We start from the raw sequence: 13853 nt of genomic DNA, 5'->3' as shown, positions 1-13853 counted from the left end.
ACAGTGGTGTAGAACCCGTGTTAATTTCTTGGGGCATGAGATTACTCCTCAGGGTCTCTGTCCCCAAGAAAAGAAAGTGGAAGCACTCGAGAAACTGAAAGACCCCACAACTCTGCAGGAACTCTACGGGAACTAAGGAGCCTCCTTGGACTGACTAATAACAGCAGAAAGTTCATTGAAGGCTACGCAGAGATCACTAGACCCCTGATTCATCTTTTGAAGGGGGGGGGGTCAAGTGGGAATGGGGTCCAGAGCAATCCGAGGCAGTAAGACAACTCAAAAGAAGCTTCTCACAAGCGCCTTGCCTAGCTTACCCTGTCAGAAACAAGGAGTTCTTCCTGAAGACAGAGTTCTCTAATACGTGCTTGACGGCAGTATTATACCAAAAGCATGACAAGGTCAATAAAGTAATCTCCTATGCGAGCAAAACTTTATCCTCTGTGGAGGAAAAATTCAACGATTGTGAGAAGGCACTCCTGGCAACGATGTGGGCATTGAAGAATTACCGCCCGTTTATCCAGGGGGAACACATCATAGTGGAGACTCCACACCAGCCTCTGCAATACCTCCAAAGTGACAGAATCCGGGCCGGAAATGTGAGTAATTCCCGAATTACTTCCTGGATTCTGTCAATGCAAGGCTTTCCTGTGGAGGTCAGATATGGCCAAAACAAGAAGAGTCCCCTCGTGCAAGGTCTGGCTGACTTGCATGATTGTGCCAGAGAAAACTGTCTTGAGGACGAAAGTCTAAAAATTAAGGACAACATGGAGGCATACCTTAATTCCCCACACAAAGTCTTTGAAGAAGACAAGTGTGAGGGAATGCCCACTGTCTATGTGGATGGATGCTCTTACCATGTTGACAACAACGGGGAGAAAGAACTGGTGGCTGGCGTAGGGAATGCATGGGTGAAGGAGTTTCCAGAACCCTCTGCTGGATACAAAATTGGTCCCCGAAGTAGTCAGGTGGCAGAATTGATGGCTGTGCATCAGGCCATCCTCACTGCTGTCCAGCATCAACTCCATGAACTGGTCATAATCACAGATTCGGATTATGTACGGAACGGGTTCGTGGAGCACCTGGTCAACTGGAAAACCAGAGGCATGTTATGCGCTAATAACAAACCCCTGAAACATGGGAAGTTAATCCAAAATATTGATGATCTGGTCACATCGAATGGGATGACCATCTACTGGAAAAAGATCAAGGGTCATTCCAAAGTAGAGGGACCACACAAAACTGGAAATGACTTAGCTGATCAGCTGGCCAAAACCGGGGCCATCCAAGGGGATCTAATAGAAATAGAGTTCCTGTTGGGGGAAATCCAGGTCACTGCGATCACTAGGTCCCAGACAAATGCTCACAATGATCTTTCAACTGCCCAATGGAGCAAGGAGACCCCTGATGCTGATTTGATTACAGCTCAGAAGGGGGATCCAATCATTGCTAAGTTTTACCAACACCTTGAGGACCCTGAGAACTTTCCCCTGACGGACACAGATTACATTGGGAAAGAGGACCTTAGAGTGTTGATGAAATGTCCAAAAATGTTCTGAATCCAAGACGGTTTGTTGGTAAGGAAATCCCAAGCTGGCCACGATCAGTGGGTGGTTCCTACCTCATTCCGAAGCCTGATGTTAAGTCACGCCCATGATGCGGCCACCGCAGGTCATAGGGGGTTTCACACAACACTGGAAATCTTAAGAGAGGTTGCATACTGGCCACACATGGGGCAGGACCTCGACCAATACTTGAAGGGGTGTCTTGTGTGTGCACAATTTCAGCCATCATCCCTCACACACCGTGCGCCTCTCCAAAAGAGGGGGATGACACTGCCATGGTCAGATTTGCAAATCGACTTTGTAGGCCCTGTGATTCGCTCGTCTAGAGGAAACAAGTACATGTTGACCGTCACATCCTTGTTTACCAAGTGGGTGGAATGTCTCCCAGCCCCAAACTGCAAGGCAGAAACAGCAGCTGCCCTGATGATTAACCACATCTTTTCCCGTTTTGGTCTACCTCAAAGGATTGAGTCAGACAGAGGTAGCCTCTTCACTAGTGAAGTAATGACAAAGATGTGGGAGATACTGGGGGTCAAAAGAAAGCTACATATTGCTTACAGGACAACTTCTTCTGGAGCAGTAGAGAGATATAACCGAACCATTGTGAGCATCTTAAAAAAGTTTGTCGCAGATTCTGGGCCAAGTTGGGATATCCGATTACCTCTGGTCCTAATGGCCATCAGATCTACCCTTTCATCTGCAACTAAAATGTCACCATTTGAGTTGATGACGGGACGCAAGATGGTGCTTCCCCAGCATTTGCTCTACAGAACCCAAGAGCAAACGTTGATAAATGCCTCCACAACTCATGAGTATGTGGAGAATTTAAGGAAACACCTTCAGCATGTTTTTGCCTATGCTCAGCGGAATCTAGAAAGATCAGCTGAGAGCATGAAGACCCACTATGATTTAAAAACTACCCGAAAGGAATATAAGGTGGGTGATCGGGTCTATTTATACAATTTCCAAATGAACCAGGCCAAACAGCGAAAATTCTTGCCTACATGGAAGGGACCGTTTGAAATTATAGACAAGATCTCCCCTGTTGCCTATAAGATCTGCATCCCCAAAGGCAGTCTGGCGGAAGGGGAAGACAAGTGGGTACATATAAATCAGCTAAAGTGTTGCCATCCCAGGCACACTCTGCAACAACTGGAGGAATCCACTGGAATCCCAGAGGGGGCCGCTCCAGAGTAATTCAGTTCCAACCCTAAAATATTCCACATATAGCATATACAATTCTGGGATCCTTGTATATATATATATATATATATATATATATATATATATATATATATATATATATATGTTCTTGTCTTCTAAGTTAAAAAAGAAAATGTATATGGTCATATCCTCTGATTCATAAAATGTATATGTTCGCCACACCATTAATAGTGGTGGAAAAATGTCTAGGAATGTGTATTGCCGCTTTGCTTTATCATCATAGGAGAGATGAAACCATGGAGACTGACCAAGGAGGACGACCGGGGACCGGGAGCAGAGACCCGAGGGGCCCGGGGTACCGCCCAATATTCCCATCAGGACCGGCGAGGAGAACCGATCGATCCAACTGGATGGGGGAAAAGATGCTGAACTGTGCCATCTACTGGAAGAAGATGAGGAGAACATCCCAGATCTTGCGAGTTCCATCTGAGAAAGGACAGAATGGCCATTGCAAGAGGGGGGGGCTTGTGGGATGTTTTTACCCATGCATCCAAGCCCTACAATAAAACTGTGCAGTACTGTCATGGAAAACATCATGATGGCCAGACCTCCCCAGAGAGTGCACAGGGAAAACAGGAAGAATAGGCTGCCACCCATTTTTGCCTATGTTGTGAGCACAGGAGGGCACTGCCTAAAACCACCATTGGGCTACACACACAGTAGCCTGAAACCATTGGGAATGGCAATGCTGATTGCCAAAAGCAACCCAGAACTGTGGGGAATTCATTTTCTTAATCCCAAAAATGGTTGCATTACCAGTACTCACCACTATCAGAAAGCCAGCGTTTTAAAACCACCAGACTTTTGTGTACAACTGAACAAATGAAACAAACCCAGACCAAGGAAAGACTTGCTAAGAGGTGGATACAATGTAAAACTGTATTCTGAAATGACTTGAAGGGAGTCATTATTTAATGTATAGGTAAACATTGTCAGTTTGATTTGAATGTAGAAAACTGGGAACAAAAAGTGACATTTAGCTGAAACCTTGCTTAATGAAACTGAATTCTGCCTAACAACTACCCCCGACAGGAGTTGAAACTGGATGCTCAGCCACTCTGCCCCTGGCCAAAAGGAGTTAACACCTCTCTGATTATATTAGGGGTGGAGCAGCTGGGGACTACAGGGAGTTGAACAAAGGCCTGTCCTGGACTCAGGCAAATGTTATATTGGGGGCGTCGTAAAATAGCTTCCTCTTGGGAGAAACTGGGGGGCAGCGGTGCCTCTGTGAACAAGCTGGCTTGGGGGAAGTGGATAAACCAGTTATTCCACCATGTGATGTGGAAAGCCACACCCCTTTTTGACCAGAGCATAATTTTAAAAAGATAGATAACTCATAGTGCGGACTTGTCAGAATTATATAAGTAATATCATTATTTTTGTGATTTTTCTGTGAACATTTTGAGAGGCTTTAGGACCCTGTGGTGTATTCTGGGGGGTTGCTAGCGGAAAATAGGGTCTCACTCCAAATGTCTGCATGTTAAAAATCTGACACTTCATCAATTAATGTCCATACTCCTTGCGCACATGTGTGTAATTTTGGGTAAATGTCCGATATTGCAAAACCAGTTAAAAAGCGCAAAATGTTGTCATTTTTGAATGCAAGCCCCCAGGAAGATCAGAGGCGGACAAGCATGGACCATAAGGAATATTTAATGTACACATGTAATTTCAACAAATTGTATATCTGGGAAAGATGTATTTGAATCAAATATAGATTTGTGGGCAAACTGACCAGGGGAGGATCCTCTGACCCATAAACAGACCTCATCATGATGACAATCCATTTCCTTCCCCCAATAATGGGAGAGGGGAGAATTGGGCCAATGACAAGTAGAGAGGGGCAGGCTTAGCCAGGCCCAGGCACACACCCATTTTCAAAACACATAAAAAGACACTGCTGGGACAGGTAGAGACATTCAATTCCATTTGCTGCGGAGCATGCTGACCGACGACTTCACATCCAGAGATCCAACACTTAGACTTCCAAGCTAAACAGAGATTACAGGACTTTGAACCAAGAAGGCCCACTGCAAGCAAAAGTATTTGTCAGCAGGCCTCAAAATCATTTGCAAACTATTCCACAGCCGGGCGAGCTGTCTGAATTATTTTGCCAAGAACATGTAGCAGTACCCAGAAAGCAGTGTTACATCCAGAATCCAGAGAGGCTAGACCAGAAGAGCTGAGCTGACCCAGATCGCTGTGAGCAGAACCGGTGCCTGATTGACCCGCCGAGCAGACAGAACCGCAGCCAGACGTGTTGACCAGATCCGTGACGAGGCCTAGTTTAAATTTATATTGTGAGTACATAGCAGAACTGTGCAGAACCAATCTCTTAGTTAAAATAATCTAATCCAAACTATTTTAACCTAAGTAGAACTGCCTCCTAGAAATCGTGTCATCTGTCATTTTTAAAGCTGCACCACTGTCACCTGTCAATCCTGCAGCTGCAAGCTGTCACCTGTCATTTCGAGTTTACTTTAAATCGGAAAAACTACCTTTATTTAATCGTCCGTATCTCTGGAACCGTTTGGGCTAGGAACGAAACTTTCCTCTGAAAGCTTAGAATCTAAGCTTTCCAACGAACCAAGAACCGACTTCCTACTCCTTATACTTTTACCACAATCGCGATTCACGCACTCACAAAATTTACCGCGATTTGCGATTTTGGCTCAATTCCTCCACTTGTCAAAATAGCAGCTCCATTCTTTCTTTTGTTAAAATCCGTTTCCAACTTGGTAATAACTCATAGAGCATTGCTAAAGTGAGCCTGAACTAATATAAAGTAGCCATCACCTACCCTGAACCTCTAGCGGGGATTAAAAGCAATTTTAGCACCTTTTCACTTCCTTGCAAACCACATTAAAGTAATTCACCTGTGTTTAAAACTCATCCCTGTTTTCCCTAAGCTTGCTGGGAGAACTGGAACTGTGTATTGCATTATAAAGTGTGATTTGTTGGGATTCTTGAGACCTGCGTGTTCCTCTTTCCATCTCCTTCCATTTCTTACATTGCATAGGGGAGGGGGGTGAATTGCCAGAGAAAAAGTGATTATCTTATCTTTTGCTAAAATCATATCAAGTATTTCTGTACTGCATTTTATTCCTCATTGCTTTTCCCTTGAAATCATAAAAGTATTTTTGCTACTTTATCCATCCTATACTAACTCCTCATTGATTGTAAAGAAGTGTGCTAGTGCCAGATTACCCATTGTTGATCAACATCATATGTCTAAGTGTACCATCAGATATTAATTTATTATAAAGTGTGATATATATATATTGTTTAAATTCTCAAATAAACCTTTTAATTTGCAAAACAAACCTACTTCTTGGCTCAGTGGGGTCAGGGGGATTCTAAGAGGGGGTGTTATACAAGGGTGGTCATCCAGAGTACTAAACTAGACATAAAAATACATTAATAAGGGTTTTCCTCAGCATACCAGACTAGGCATTGACTTGGCTGTAGTGTTGATTGAATATCGCTTACAACACAGGCACCTCCACGGCCGCCTGTGCTGCCTCCTGTCCCTGGCCCTGGACTACACCACTAACACCAGTGGAATCCCCCCTCCAGTCCCCGTGCGTGGCCCTTCCACGCCCTCCTCCTCAACCAAACCCCCCACCAACCTCGATTACTCTGTGCCATCTTCCTCCATAGGCCCCTGTGGGGTCTCAGCTGCCTCTTCTGCTGCCGAGGAGTCCACCCCTGACCTCTACCTCCTAGAACTACCCTCGGCAGCTGCGGCCACGGACGAGGCACCAGACCCCCCGAAGAGATGACAACATGGGAGGGGAGCTGGGCCTTGCGTCTCCGGCTGATGTTGGGATCCCTGCTGCTGTGCTCCATAGCACCGTCTCTGCCTTCTTCATCAGTTGATGCTGCAGACAGGGAGAGCCAGAACACAGGCATCAGGGCACTGTACAATGGTCTGATACACACATGACAGTTGCACATGAGTGGCAGTGTCAAACTTCACAGATGGCATCACACTCCCCAACACACATATCATTTGAACCCACACACATGTGCAAATTAACAGGAATGATGCAGCAGGCAGCACCATCCATACACATACAACAGCATGAGCATCGGAAAGTCAGCCTGACATCACATGCAACACGGGGAGTGCCAAACACATGCACACATGCCACCAGACATACATGCATCTGTACATCTCCACCACCTGTCACAGTGAAATCATCGGCAACTATGTCACATCTGCCAAGCAGCCTCCTACATGTCGGTGTCAAATGCATCCATGCTGTATCACAGTGGTACACATGTGAAATACATACACATGCACATGTACACCGTGCACGTACATTAAGGTGGAACCAGCATCCATGTGTCACACCCCAACCATGCCATAGTACATAGACAGAAATGTAAACATGTGTGCACCCCCACATGCTTTTGGGCATCATGCATTTGAACACATACACCATTGATGGGCCTCACACATGACTGGACTCACATGGGGCAGGCTGATGTCCCTGTACATATGCATCCATACATGGGCCTTTCAAGACATATGTCCAACCTGCACACTCCTGGCACACGTCAACATGGACTGCGTCCAATCAGTATGCATGGACACTTACCGCTCGACTCCAGACGGGTCTGCTTCTCAAGGACCTGGAGGTGGAGCGCTGGGCGTATACGTTCCAGGACCCTCATCTGGATGTGGTAAGGCGGACCCGGCATCCCTCTGCATGCGCTGTCTCCAAGAGGCACCGGGCCTTGCTGAGGGTCCTGGACCTGAAGTCCTCCCAGTGCTTCCGGACGTGTTGCATGTCGCGGGCTGCCACCGCCTCCTCGTTGATGGCAGCCACGATGTCCTTCCAGATCCTCTTCCGTCCTTCATTGTCGGCGTGTCGTCTTCCGAAGAGGGCATCATAATGCACCAGGACTTGCTCCACCAGGATACCAACTTCTGTGGCACTGAAGCTGGTAGTCCTATGCCTCTCTGGGTGGTGGTTCCCAAGAGCGATGGAACGTCAGTCGGGAGTCTTCTATTCCAGCGGGGGTGGTCACAGCAACTGGACCCCTGAAGATGGCTGACGTGCAGGCACCAAATAGCAGGGCGCGTGGCCAGCAAGCAGGCAGGCAGCAGCAGATGGCAGGTGGGAGCGGGCTTGGAGCTCTGGGGGGCAGTAATTCAGCCTTCTGGGCAGGAGCGTGGTCTTCCGTGTGTTGTCGCGTGGCCAGCTTGATACAGAGTGATTTGGGACATGAAAATACAGCACGTCAGCGTGTAATTCGAGGAAAGGCCCTTATCGCGTAAGCGTATCTGTGACGTAACGCGTGCGGGCGTTTCCCTCGTGACGGGTGCATAGTGATTCAGCACGTAAAAAAACAGCACGCCCGCGTGTTAATGCGTGTAATCCGAGGAAAGGGCTTAAGCGCGTAAGAGAAGTGACGCGCATGGGCGTTTCCCTCAGCATGGGTTAAAGGTGAGGGGGGCCAGCAGTTCACTGTACGTGCCTTTCGTGGAAACCGACGTGTGTTTTGCTACTTCGTGTTGTTTCGCGCGGCATCACAACTTCACAGGGGATCAAGGACGTATCTCTTCTTTTGGCGGGGTATTAGCAACACGTGTTTTTCATTATCACGCTAGTCTGATGGTGAGTCGCGCATACTATTTTTCCCACTGCGGGTGCCCCTGTGTATCGCGTACCCTTTTTCGAGGTCATAGTAGCCTGCGTGTCCCATGCGTACGTGTTTTTCGTGTCACTGGGTGCCACCGCGTACTGCGGGAGGTTAATTCCACACACACGGACTACCGGGCGATGCATGCATGGTTTTACTGCAGTTTTGGGGTGCCTGAGCGTTGCGTGACCCGTCACTTTATCACCAGGGTCATATACAGCCTTGCAGGTGCACAAGGGTGCTGTTAACATCTTGTATCCCACCCCCTTCACCCAATTGCCCAGGACAATTGTCGTGTACACCTCCCATTGGCACTACTCCATCTGTGCCGCCACTACTCCATCTGTGCCATGGTTGGGAGGCCACGAAAGGTGAGGGAAGCCTCAGCTGGGCGTACTCCATGTGGCGGGTGTGGTCTGGGATGTGGCTGGGATGACCAGGGTGTAGGGGGACTCCAGGGTGTCCAGGATGGCTGCAGAGGGGGAAGAGGCAGGGGTGCGCCAGTTTGGCACGATGTTGTGCCACATGTTGGTGCAGTCATGCCACCACCCCCTGTGGTTACGGGAGATGCAGCTCTTGCATCTGGCACTGGCACCCATGTGACCCGGCAGTCCGTTTCATTGACTGCCACGGGCACAAGGGTAGTAGTAGCTGCAGGTGCAGCTGTGGACACCACCACCCAGGCTCAGAATGGGCCAGCGCATGCTGCGTTGGCACCGGAACAGTTCCTGGATGATTTCCAGGATTTCAGGAGGCACAGGGTAAGTGCACGCAGGGCTGCACTGACCGAGGCATATGTCCCTGGGGCAGTATTATCATCTTGTGCCCCGAGCAGCAGGGTGTCGACAAGTGCATGGTCAGATGCAACCGACACCACCCTGGCTGTGAGTCTACCATCCAGGACAGTCCCGGTCATTGACCTTAGCACAGCAGATGTTGCTGCGCAGGGTCAAGTTAGGGGCAGCCAGCAGTCATCGACGGAAGTCAGGGTTTCCATCATTGTTCCACCTGCCACTCCCTTGGTTGAATCCACCAGAGCCACTGCCCATACTGATCAGGACGGCATTTGCCAGTCAGGGTCCAGACCACTGTCCAAGAGGAGGAAGGTTGCACCTGCAGTAGAGGCTGGGACCCCAGACACAGCTCCGGCGTCCGGCACATCGAGGAAGAAGCCTTTCTGCACGCAGGAACTGGACTTCCTTGTGGACTACGTGCGTGACCACAACCGTGAAATGCTAGTGGGGCCGAATTGTCACACTACGGCTGCCCATCGTATGTCCCACTGGAAGCAAGTTGCGGATTATGTGAGTGCATTCAGACATGAGGTGCGCCCAGCTCAAGAGTGCAAAAAGCATTGGGATGACCTCCGACGCACCAGCTCAGGAGGAAGACCTCACTTCGCACGAGTCAGTCATTGCGGGGTTCATACCGGCAGGATTGGTCGAAGGAGTGGGAGAGATGCAGGGCTTAGATGCCCCATCCAGTGGGTGTTGTCGCGTGTTTGTCCAGACCATGTATGTTTTGCTTGTGTGATGTGTCATGCTTGACTGCCACTACATGTCATGTGTACATGGTTCTCATGTACGAGTCATGCAATGATTCACTGATGCGTGCCTGCTGTGCAGCATGCTGGACATGTAGAGCAGACAGGGACTGTCCTCATCACCACACTTGCACCCTACTCACATACTCACCCGGCTGCCCCTCCGGTCCATGTTCCAGCTCACTGGCCCTTCTGCATGTAGCCTGGGGTGTCTTTCCTCTCAGAACTGGGACTATGTCATCGCTTGACTGAGGTGCATGTGTGTTCTGCCTGCATGCGGGTACTCCACATAGGCATGGTCCCTTGCCCCTCCACCCCCCTGCACCCCAATTTCATCATGGCACTGGTGTGTATCATGTTGGAGTACTGCAATGGCCTGTTCAAGGCTCCTGTGTACATGCACACTTCCCCCAGCCAACCTGCCAGACACATAAAGTGGGGTACATCCTTTGTCCTTGATGTAGGGTGTCTCACTTGGTCTGTGCAGATGGCAGATGCTCCACAGGGACATGAGTGCCCATTCATGCTCCATGCGCATTCCATGGATGCCCCTATGTGTCCTTGACTGGATGATCATTGTAGTACGTGTCCAGGATGACCTACATTTCATGGCATTTGATCATCCATTCCATGCCCACTCTGGCTCAGTCCTGCATCACGCAAATGTTTAGGGTGTCACAGTCTGTGTGGGGCACAGGCCTCCCCTGTATCAGGCCCCCTGACTCTGTTCAACTGGTGTAGTGGCTTCTGCACACATGGGTGTACTACTGAGGGTTCATCATGTGTCCTGCTTACAATCCCATTATCATCTGCTGTGTTGTCAGTTGACTCAGATTATGCAATTGACGCTAGTCAACACTGTCTGCCAATAAACAGGTCTCTGGTCACCCTTTTGCTGCCATGCAATGCCTCCCTGAATTTTCACTTAGGGTAAGGGGGGTTTGCTTTTAGCCAAGCAACCCATTGCATGCACATTGCACGTGATGCCTGAACTTGCCCTTACACTGCCTTCACGTTTATCGATAGACATCATAATGTACTAGTTCAGGTACATAGTGGGTAACGTACACATGTTCTGCACTGCATCAACTCACTTCTGAGCCATGTTACACCGTTCTACATGCCTACTCAAAGGGACCTGGCATGTATGGTCAGATGTTCATCCCTTCTCTGTCATGAATGCCACGGACACATGTGCATCCTGTGACACGTACTCAGTAACGGAACTCCCTCGTTGTTGTTTAGAAAAGTTGATTGGTCAATCTGCGGCCTATACCAACTGGCATAGGGCACAGATTGAATGTAGCCTGCCAATCGGGTTCTAATGACTGTGGAGCTGCCTTCATGTGTGTATGTGTACACTTCCACATACATCAAAGCAAGCAGCGTTGTATCTGCTTGCTTTGCTGTATTGGATGCTGTTCATGTTCACAATACAGGAGTATGGGGAAAAGGGGTATTTTTAAACGCTTTCACATGTACATATGCAAGCAGCTTCAATGTTGTGTTGTGTAACATTGCGACTACTCACTTATGTGTGTGTGAAAGTGTTCATTTACACGTGTGTTCCGCAGCTTTTTTGTTGACTGACTAATATGTAGTTGATTGACGTGGATGCTGGTGAGATTTATGCATTGCGCACGTTATGTTCAACTGGCATAATCCTGAAGGTGCACTGTTGTGCAGTATGTGTACGCCCAGGCCCACTTAGCTAATATGGTGGTGCCTGGCCGTGGAGATTCTACACAAGGAATGATGGAATAGGGCACATTCATAGCACAATGTGCTCAATCAGGCCCTGAGGGGTGTTGTGGAGGCTTCATGTCCTGCAGCTCGGACCGTACTGGGCGTTATGGTCCCTCATGCCTGGTTGCAGGCACTTGCACATTCAATATATCTATATGGCCCATGCCACCCGTACGGGCCGAGCTGCAGATGGATGGAGCTATGTTGGTGATGATGGTTTAGTGATGCATGTGTACATGCATATTACGTGCGCCATTGTGTGTTTGGATTCACTTGCAGCAGTGGTCAATTTGCAGTTCAGACATGCTTATGGTTTGTGCCATCTCTTTGTTGCCATCTGTCTTTTCTGCCTGTGACATGTGCCTGACCCAGGTGGTGTCTGATGGAGTTCATATACTACTTTTTGCACATGTGTTGGCTTTGCTATTCATACACATCCATTTCTGCTTTTGTGATGTCTTTGCATATCAAGGCCACTGGATGCATGCCAGGTTCTCATTTGTGTGTGACATGTGTGCTTCATGTGTTGGCTGTCAATGTGATGTCTATGTGTGTGTGGATTATGTGCTTCTGACATGTGTACTCACGTTTGTTTTTTCCCCTTTTCAGTGGATGACGCAATGGAGCCAGAGGATGGAGTTGTCATGCCAAGCACAGGGTTGCTATCACACCAGCAACCCAGTACAAGTGGGGGTCGTGGGGTGGTAGACCACGAGAACCCACTTGTGTTCCAGACCATCGTGTCTAGGGCTGGCAATGAGTCTAGCTCGGATGATCACTCTGACGACAATGTCGAGTTGGATGTGCGTCGGGTCCATTCGTCAACGGTGAGTGATTCTGATGTGGACGCTCCTCTATCCGTGACATCTGCACTTAGGGGCCAGACGGTAGTGAGACCTCCACCTGTGGTGGATCGGGATGCAGGGTCACACTCCACACCAGTTGCTGATGTGCCTGGGGCATCACGTCAACTGAGGCATGTAGTCCTGTAGTCGCGGGCGGTGCCAACCCAACAAGAACGGCGGCTACTTGGGCCCCGCAGGTGTCAAGCCCAGCAATGCGGTGGCCGCGCCGCGCCCCACCAGCGTATACTGAGTGGGAGCAAGTCATGGTTGCCAATTCCGAACAACAGGGGGCAGCAATTGATATTATCGCTCAGATCATGGAGCGTGTGGCCCAATCCGTGCTCCCCCCTGCTAGGCAGGTGGATCTCCAGCAGCGGGCGGCACAGTCCATGGCCCGCTTGCTCAGGCTGGGCATGGCGGCCTCAGACAGGGCACGCCGGGCTGAAATGGTGTCTTTGCATCAAGCAATTGCTGCTCACGCAGAGGCACACATGGAGGCCATGAGGGTTGACTATGAATCCCTCAGATCTACTCTGGGTGTGCTCTTAATGTCCCAGAGGCAGCGGTCAGAGGAGAGGTTGGAGCAGCTTGAGAATACCATCTTGGTTGAGCTATGTGCTTGCCGGGAGGTGTACCAGTTGTCCAGCCAGGCCATGCAGGAAGAACTTTGTGTTACACGTGTTACCTTGCAAGAGGAAGCACGCGTATCTGTAACGCTCACCTGATATCCACGGGGACGCCGCTTCCGACCACTTCGAACCCTTCCCTGGACTTGCTCAACCAAGCACTGGGCCTGAAACACAGTATTATGAGAGGTCAATTCCCTAGTGGTCTTGATTGTCTGGCCCCCCTTTTCTTCCCTGGGTCCCAACCTTCCCCCGGACCTCTGCTCACCTTGTTTTTTGATGTGGGGCGCTCTCTGTCCTGCCTTCGATGCAGGGGTGCTTTGGGTGATGCGGGCTGGAGGGTGCCTAGTTGCTTCACTGGCACGGGCCCGGCGGACGGGGCTTGCTGCGGCTTTAGCCCGACCGGTAATTGGAATGAGTCTTACAAAAGTTCTGATGGCTCTAGTCCCTTTAATACTGTGTCTTTAATTCCTTAGGTGATGAAGGTCTTGAGGATGGTGATGCGCTGCTGAAGTAAGTAGGAATGCAGAGCGTGATGCTTATTGGCTTCCTTAGCACTAACCAATGTTCGTCTTTTCTGTGGCCTTTTAGGTGCCGCAGTAACCCAGAATGGAAGCAAGCTGAGGAGATGAGCTGCGGTGAGAAAGCGCGATGT

The sequence above is a fragment of the Ambystoma mexicanum genome, chromosome 5q, assembly GCF_040938575.1.
Source record: "Ambystoma mexicanum isolate Mex_15411 chromosome 5q, UKY_AmexF1_1, whole genome shotgun sequence".
NCBI classification, from domain to species: domain Eukaryota; kingdom Metazoa; phylum Chordata; class Amphibia; order Caudata; family Ambystomatidae; genus Ambystoma; species Ambystoma mexicanum.
The sequence above is the reverse complement of the archived record's forward strand: the minus strand, read 5'-3'. Positions refer to the sequence as shown.